Source organism: Phyllostomus hastatus, unplaced genomic scaffold (genome assembly GCF_019186645.2).
Source record: "Phyllostomus hastatus isolate PE091 unplaced genomic scaffold, TTU_PhHast_1.1 phas_contig_2, whole genome shotgun sequence".
In the NCBI taxonomy this organism is placed as follows: domain Eukaryota; kingdom Metazoa; phylum Chordata; class Mammalia; order Chiroptera; family Phyllostomidae; genus Phyllostomus; species Phyllostomus hastatus.
In genome coordinates, this window is record NW_025333718.1 from 20576 (window position 1) to 29925 (window position 9350).

The window sequence follows — 9350 nt, forward strand, 5'->3', positions numbered from 1 at the left end:
ATTCACAGACATGCTGCATTTACTGTAGTTTTCATGTGAACTAACTTGTAACAACAAGTATGGATTTTGGATAAAAACTGCATTTCTCAAATAATGAACAGTAATGAAATGCTTACACACTACTAATTCTCTGTGAAATGAAACATATTTGGAGAACACACTATTACTTCAAAATTTTGCAGTTGTTCATAAAATTGGTATATGTATCTCCTTCAGTAGAAATGAAAGTATGTTGTTTTCACAGCAAAGCCTTCAGTTTCAACACTTTTGTAGCAGTGACTGACAGACATGCTGTATTTGCTCTAGTTTTCCTGTGAACTAACTTGTAAGAACAAGTATGGATTTTGGGTGAAAACTGCATTTCTCAAAGAACGAACAGTAATGAACTGCCTCAACCTTAGAAACTCTGTGTGAAATGTAACATATTTCGAGGACACACTATTACTTCAACATTTTGCAGTAGTTCATGACATTGTTTATTGTATCTCCTTCAGTAGAAAGGAAAGTATGTTGTTTTCACAGTAATGCCTTCAGTTTGAAAACATTTGTAACAGTGATTCACAGACATGCTGCATTTGCTCTAGTTTTCATGTAACTAACTTCTACGAAGAAGTATGGATTTTGGGTGAAAACTGCATTTCTCAAAGAATGAACAGTAATGAACAGCTGCAATACTAGTAATTCTCTGTGAAATGTAACATATTTGGAGAACACACTGTTACTTCAACATTTTGCATTCGTTCACAACATTGCTATATGTATCTCCTTCAGTAGAAATGAAAGTATGTTGTTTTCAGAGTAATGCCTTCAGTTGAACACTTTTGTAGCAGTGATTCACAGCATCCTGCACTTCCTCTAGTTTTCATGTGAACTAACTTGTAAGAACAAGTATGGACTTTGGGTAAAAATTGCATTTATCAAAGAATGAACAGTAATGAAGTGCTTCAACACTAGTAATTCTCTGTAAAATGTAACATATTTGGAGAACACACTGGTACTTCAACATTTTGCAGTAGTTCAGAACATTGGTATATGTATCTGCTTCAGTAGAAATGAAAGTATGTTGTTTTCACAGTAATGCCTTCAGTTTGAACACTTTTGTAGCAGTGATTCACAAACATGCTGTATTTGTGCTAGTTTTCATGTGAACTAACTTGTAACAACAAGTACGGATTTTTGGTAAAAAATGCATTTCTCAAAGAATGAACAGTAATGAACTGCTTCAAAACTAGTAATTCTCTGTGAAATGTAACATATTTGGAGAACACACTGTTACTTCAACATTTTGCAGTAGTTCATGACATTGTTTATTGTATCTCCTTCAGGAGAAATGAAAGTATGTTGTTTTCACAGTAATGCCTTAAGTTTGAAGACTATTGTAGCAGTGATTCACAGACACGCTTCATTTGCTCTAGTTTTCATGTGAACTAAATTGTAAGAACAATTATGGATTTTGGGTAAGAACTGCATTTCTCAAGAATGAACAGTAATGAACTGCTTGAACACTAGTAATTCTCTGTGAAATGGAACATATGTTGAGAACACACTGTTACTCCAGCATTTTGTACTAGTCCATAACATTGCTATATATATCTCCTTCAGTAGAAATGAAAGTATGTTGTTTTCAGAGTAATGCCGTCAGGTTGAACACTTTTGTTTCAGTATTCACAGACAAGCTTCCTTTGCTCTAGTTTTCCTGTGTACTAACTTGTAAGAACAAGAATGGATTTTGGGTGAAAACTGCATTTCTCAAAGAATGAACAGTAATGAACTGCTGCAACACTAGTAATTCTCTGGGAAATGTAACATATTTGGAGAACACACTGTTACTTGAACGTTTTGTACTAGTTCATAAGAATGCTATATGTATCTCCTTCAGGAGAAATGAAAGTATGTTGTTTTGACAGTAATGCCTTCAGTTGAACACTTTTGTAGGAATGATTCACAGACATGCTGCATTTGCTCTAGTTTTCATGTGAACTATCTTGTAAGAACCAGTATGGATTTTGGGTGAAAACTGCATTTCTCAAAAAACGAACAGTAATGACCTCCTGCAACACTAGTAATTCTCTGTGAAATGTAACATATTTGGAAAACACACTGTTACTTCAACATTTTGCAGGTGTTCAGAACATTGCTATATGTATCTCCTTCAGTAGAAATGAAAGTATGTTGTGTTCACAGTAATGCCTTCAGTTTGAACACTTTTGTGCAGTGATTCACAGACATGCTGCATTTGTGCTTGTTTTCATGTGAACTTACTTGTAAGAACAAGTATGGATTTCGGGTGAAAACTGCATTTCTCAAAGAATGAACAGTAATGAACTCCTTCAACACTAGTAATTCTCTGTGAAATGTAACATATTTGGAGAAAACACTGTTACTTCAACATTTTGTACTACTTCATATCATTGAACATGTATCACCTTCAGTAGAAATGAAAGTATGTTGTTGTCACAGTAATGCCTTCAGTTTGAACACTTTTGTAGCAGTGATTCACAGACATGCTGCATTTGCTCTAGTTTTCATGTGAACTACTTGTACGAACAAGTATGGTTTTTGGGTGAAAACTGCATTTCTCAAAGAATGAACAGTAATGAACTCCTTCAACACTAGTAATTGTCTGTGAAATGTAACATATTTGGAGGACACACTGTTATTTCAACATATTGCAGTAGCTCATAAAGTTGGTATATGTATCTCCTTCCTTAGAAATGAAACTATGTTGTTTTCACAGTAATGCCTTCGGTTTGAACACTTTTGTAGCAGTGATTGACAGACATGGTGCATTTGCTCTAGTTTTCATGTGAACTAACTTGTACGAACAAGTATGGATTTTGGGTGAAAACTGCATTTCTCAAAGAATGAACAGTAATGAACTGCTTCAACACTAGTAATCCTCTGTGAAATGTAACATATCTACAGAACACACTGTTACTTCAACATTTTGTACTGGTTCATAACACTGCTACATGTATCACCTTCAGGAGAAATGAAAGTATGTTGTTTTCACAGTAAGGCCTTCGGTTTGAACACTTTTGTAGCAGTGATTCTCAGACATGCTGCATTTGCTCTAGTTTTCATGTGAACTAACTTGTACGAACAAGTATGGATTTTGGGTGAAAACTACATTTCTCAAAGAATGAACAGTAATCAACTGCTTCAACACTAGTAATTCTCTGTGAAATGTAACATATTTTTAGGACACACTATTACTTCAAAATTTTGCAGTTGTTCATAAAATTAGTATATGTATCTACTTCAGTAGAAATGAAAGTATGTTGTTTTCCCAGTAATACCTTCAGTTTGAACACTTTTGTAGCAGTGATTCACAGACATGCTACACTTCCTCTAGTTTTCATGTGAATTAACTTGTAAGAACAAGTATGGATTTTGGGTGAAAACTGCATTTCTCAAAGAATGAACAGTAATGAACTGCTTGAACACTAGTAATTCTCTGTAAAATGTAACATATTTGGAGAACACACTGTTACTTCAACATTTTGTACTAGTTCATAACATTGCAATATATATCTCCTTCAGGAGCAATGAAAGTGTGTTGTTTTCACAGTAATGCCTAAAGTTTTAAGACTTTTATAGCAGTGATTCACAGACATGCTGCATTTGCTCTAGTTTTCATGTAAATTAACTTGTAAGAACAAGTATGGATTTTGGGTGAAAACTGCATTTCTCAAAGAATGAATTGTAATGAACTCCTTCAACACTAGTAATTCTCTGTGAAATGTAACATATTTGGAGAACACACTGTTACTTCAACATTTTACATTCGTTCAGAACATTGCTATATGTATCTCCTTCAGTAGAATTCAAAGTATGTTATTTTCACAGTAATGCATTCAGTTTGAACACTTTTGTAGCAGTGATTCACAGACATGCTGCATTTGCTCTAGTTTCATGTGAACTAACTTGTAAGAACAACTATGGATTTGGGGTGAAAATTGCATTTTTGAAAGAATGCACAGTAATGAACACCTTCAACACTAGTAATTCTCGGTGAAATGTAACATATTTGGAGAACACACTGTTACATCAACATTTTGTACTACTTCATAACATTGCTATATGTATCTACTCCAGTAGAAAGAAAGTTTCCTGTTTTTCACAGTAGTGCCTTCAGTTTGAACACTTTTGTAGAAGTGATTCACAGACATGCTGCATTTGCTCTGTTTTTCCTGTGAACTAACTTGTAAGAAGAAGTATGGATTTTGGATGAAAGCTGCATTTCTCAAAGAATGAACAGTAATGAACTGCTTCAACAATACTAATTCTCTGTGAAATGTAACATATTTGGAGAACACACTGTTACTTCAACATTTTGCATCTAGTTCATAACATTGCTATATGTATCTCCTTCAGTAGAAATGAAAGTATGTTGTTTTTCACAGTAATGCCTTCTGTTTGAACACTTTTGTAGCAGTGATTCACAGACATGCTGCATTTGCGCTAGTTTTCATCTGAACTAAACTAGTACCAACCAGTATGGATTTTGGGTAAAAACTGCATTTCTCAAAGAATGCACAGTAATGAACTGCTTCAACACTAGTAATTCTCTGTGATGTAACATATTTGCAGAATACACTGTTACTTCAACATTTTGTACTAGTTCATAACATTACTACATGTATCTCCTTCAGTAGAAATGGAAAGTATGTTGTTTTCACAGTAATGCCTTCAGTTTGAACACTTTTGTAGCAGTGATTCACAGACATGCTGCATTTGCGCTAATTTTCATGTGAACTGACTTGAAAGAACAAGTATGGATTTTGGGTGAAAACTGCATTACTCAAAGAATGAACAGTAACGAAGTGCTTCAACACTAGTAATTCTCTGGGAAATGTAACATGTTTGGAGAACACACTGTTACTTCAACATTTTGTACTAGTTCTTAACATTGCTCTATGTATCTCCTTCAGTAGACATGAAAGCATGTTGTTTTCACAGCAATGCCTTCAGTTTCAACACTTTTGTAGCAGTGACTGACAGACATGCTGCATTTCCTCTAGTTTTCCTGTGAACTAACTTGTAAGAACAAGTATGGATTTTGGGTGAAAACTGCATTTCTCAAAGAACGAACAGTAATGAACTGCCTCAACACTAGAAATTCTGTGTGAAATGTAACATATTTCGCGGACACACTATTACTTCAACATTTTGCAGTAGTTCATGACATTGTTTATTGTATCTCCTTCAGTAGAAATGAAACTATGTTCTTTTCACAGTAATGCCTTCAGTTTGAAAACATTTGTAACAGTGATTCACAGACATGCTGCATTTGCTCTAGTTTTCATGTGAACTAACTTCTACGAAGAAGTATGGATTTTGGGTGAAAACTGCATTTCTCAAAGAATGAACAGTAATGAACAGCTGCAATACTAGTAATTCTCTGTGAAATGTAACATATTTGGAGAACACACTGTTACTCCAACATTTTGCATTCGTTCAGAACATTGCTATATGTATCTCCTTCAGTAGAAATGAAAGTATGTTGTTTTCACAGTAATGCCTTCAGTTTGAACACTTTTGTAGCAGTGATTCACAGACATCCTGCACTTCCTCTAGTTTTCATGTGAACTAACTTGTAAGAACAAGTATGGACTTTGGGTAAAAACTGCATTTCTCAAAGAATGAACAGTAATGAAGAGCTTCAACACTAGTAATTGTCTGGGAAATGTAACATATTTGGAGAACACACTGTTAATTCAACATTTTGTACTAGTTCATAATATTGCTATATGTATCTCCTTCAGTAGAAATGAAAGTATGTTGTTTTTCACAGTAAGGCCCTCAGTTTCAACACTTTTGCAGCAGTGATTGACAGACATGCTGCATTTCCTCTAGTTTTCCTGTGAACTAACTTGTAAGAACAAGTATGGATTTTGGATGAAAGCTGCATTTCTCAAAGAATGAACAGGAATTAACAGCTTGAACAAGAGTAATTCTCTGGGAAATGTAACATATTTGGAGAACACACTGTTACTTCAACATTTTGCATCTGTTCATAACATTGCTATATGTATCTCCTTCAGGAGAAATGAAAGTATGTTGTTTTCACACTAATGCCTTCAGTTTGAACACTTTTGTAGCAGTGATTCACAGACATGCTGCACTTTGCGCTAGTTTTCATCTGAACTAAATAGTACGAACCAGTATTGATTTTGGGTAAAAACTGCATATCTCAAAGAATGAACAGTAATGAACTGCTTCAACACTATTAATTCTCTGTGAAATGTTACATATTCGGAGAACACACGGTTACTTGAACATTTTGTACTACTTCATAACATTGCTACATATATCTCCTTCAGTAGAAATGAAAGTATGTTTGTTTCACAGTAATGCCTTCAGTTTGAACACTTTTGTAGCAGGGATTCACAGACATGCTGCATTTGCTCTAGTTTTCCTGTGAACTAACTTGTAAGAACAACTATGGATTTTGGGTGAAAAACTGCATTTCTCAAAGAGTGAACAGTAATGAAGTGCTTCAACACTAGTAATTCTCTGTGAAATGTAACATATTTGGAGAACTCACTGTTACTTCAACATTTTGCAGTAGTTCACCACATTGCTATATGTATCTCCTTCAGTAGAAATGAAAGTATGTTGTTTACACTGTAATGCCTTCAGTTTGAACACTTTTGTAGCAGTGATTCACACACATGCTACTTTTGCTCTAGTTTTCCTGTGAACTAACTTGTAAGAACAAGTATGGATTTTGGGTGAAAACTGCATTTCTCAAAGAATGAACAGTAATGAAGTGCTTCAACACTAGTAATTCTCTGTGAAATGTAACATACTTCGAGAACGCACAGTTACTTCAACATTTTGTACTACTTCATAACATTGCTACATGTATCTCCTTCAGTAGAAAGGAAAGTGTGTTGTGTTCACTGTAATGCCTTCAGTTTGAATACTTTTGTAGCAGTGATTCACAATCATGCTGCATTTGCTCTAGTTTTCCTGTGAACGAACTAGTAGGAACAAGTATGGATTTTGGGTGAAAACTCCATTTCTCAAAGAATGAACAGTAATGAACTGCTTCAACACTAGTAATTCTCTGTGAAATGTAACATATTTGGAGAACACACTGTTACTTCAACATTTTACATTCGTTCAGAACATTGCTATATGTATCTCCTTCAGTAGAATTCAAAGTATGTTATTTTCACAGTAATGAATTCAGTTTGAACACTTTTGTAGCAGTGATTCACAGACATGCTGCATTTGCTCTAGTTTTCATGTGAACTAACTTGTAAGAACAACTATGGATTTGGGGTGAAAATTGCATTTTTGAAAGAATGCACAGTAATGAACACCTTCAACACTAGTAATTCTCGGTGAAATGTAACATATTTGGAGAACACACTGTTACATCAACATTTTGTACTACTTCATAACATTGCTATATGTATCTACTCCACTAGAAAGAAAGTTTCCTGTTTTCACAGTAGTGCCTTCAGTTTGAACACTTTTGTAGAAGTGATTGTCAGACATGCTGCATTTGCTCTGTTTTTCCTGTGAACTAACTTGTAAGAAGAAGTATGGATTTTGGATGAAAGCTGCATTTCTCAAAGAATGAACAGTAATGAACTGCTTCAACAATACTAATTCTCTGTGAAATGTAACATATTTGGAGAACACACTGTTACTTCAACATTTTGCATCTGTTCATAACATTGCTATATGTATCTCCTTCAGTAGAAATGAAAGTATGTTGTTTTCACAGTAATGCCTTCAGTTTGAACACTTTTGTAGCAGTGATTCGCAGACATGCTGCACTTGCGCTAGTTTTCATCTGAACTAAATAGTACCAACCAGTATGGATTTTGGGTAAAAACAGCATTTCTCAAAGAATGCACAGTAATGAACTGCTTCAACACTAGTAATTCTCTGTGAAATGTAACATATTTGGAGAATACACTGTTACGTCAACATTTTGTACTAGTTCATAACATTGCTACATGTATCTCCTTCAGTAGAAATGGAAGTATGTTGTTTTTCACAGTAATGCCTTCAGTTTGAACACTTTTGTAGCAGTGATTCACAGACATGCTGCATTTGCGCTAGTTTTCATGTGAACTGACTTGAAAGAACAAGTATGGATTTTGGGTGAAAACTGCATTACTCAAAGAATGAACAGTAACGAAGTGCTTCAACACTAGTAATTCTCTGGGAAATGTAACATGTTTGGAGAACACACTGTTACTTCAACATTTTGTACTAGTTCTTAACATTGCTCTATGTATCTCCTTCAGTAGACATGAAAGCATGTTGTTTTCACAGCAATGCCTTCAGTTTCAACACTTTTGTAGCAGTGACTGACAGACATGCTGCATTTCCTCTAGTTTTCCTGTGAACTAACTTGTAAGAACAAGTATGGATTTTGGGTGAAAACTGCATTTCTCAAAGAACGAACAGTAATGAACTGCCTCAACACTAGAAATTCTGTGTGAAATGTAACATATTTCGATGGACACACTATTACTTCAACATTTTGCAGTAGTTCATGACATTGTTTATTGTATCTCCTTCAGTAGAAATGAAACTATGTTGTTTTCACAGTAATGCCTTCAGTTTGAAAACATTTGTAACAGTGATTCACAGACATGCTGCATTTGCTCTAGTTTTCATGTGAACTAACTTCTACGAAGAAGTATGGATTTTGGGTGCAAACTGCATTTCTCAAAGAATGAACAGTAATGAACAGCTTCAACACTAGTAATTCTCTGTGAAATGTAACATATTTGGAGAACACACTGTTACTTCAACATTTTGCATTCGTTCAGAACATTGCTATATGTATCTCCTTCAGTAGAAATGAAAGTATGTTGTTTTCACAGTAATGCCTTCAGTTTGAACACTTTTGTAGCAGTGATTCACAGACATCCTGCACTTCCTCTAGTTTTCATGTGAACTAACTTGTAAGAACAAGTATGGACTTTGGGTAAAAACTGCATTTCTCAAAGAATGAACAGTAATGAAGAGCTTCAACACTAGTAATTGTCTGGGAAATGTAACATATTTGGAGAACACACTGTTAATTCAACATTTTGTACTAGTTCATAATATTGCTATATGTATCTCCTTCAGTAGAAATGAAAGTATGTTGTTTTCACAGTAAGGCCCTCAGTTTCAACACTTTTGCAGCAGTGATTGACAGACATGCTGCATTGCCTCTAGTTTTCCTGTGAACTAACTTGTAAGAACAAGTATGGATTTTGGATGAAAGCTGCATTTCTCAAAGAATGAACAGGAATTAACAGCTTGAACAAGAGTAATTCTCTGGGAAATGTAACATATTTGGAGAACACACTGTTACTTCAACATTTTGC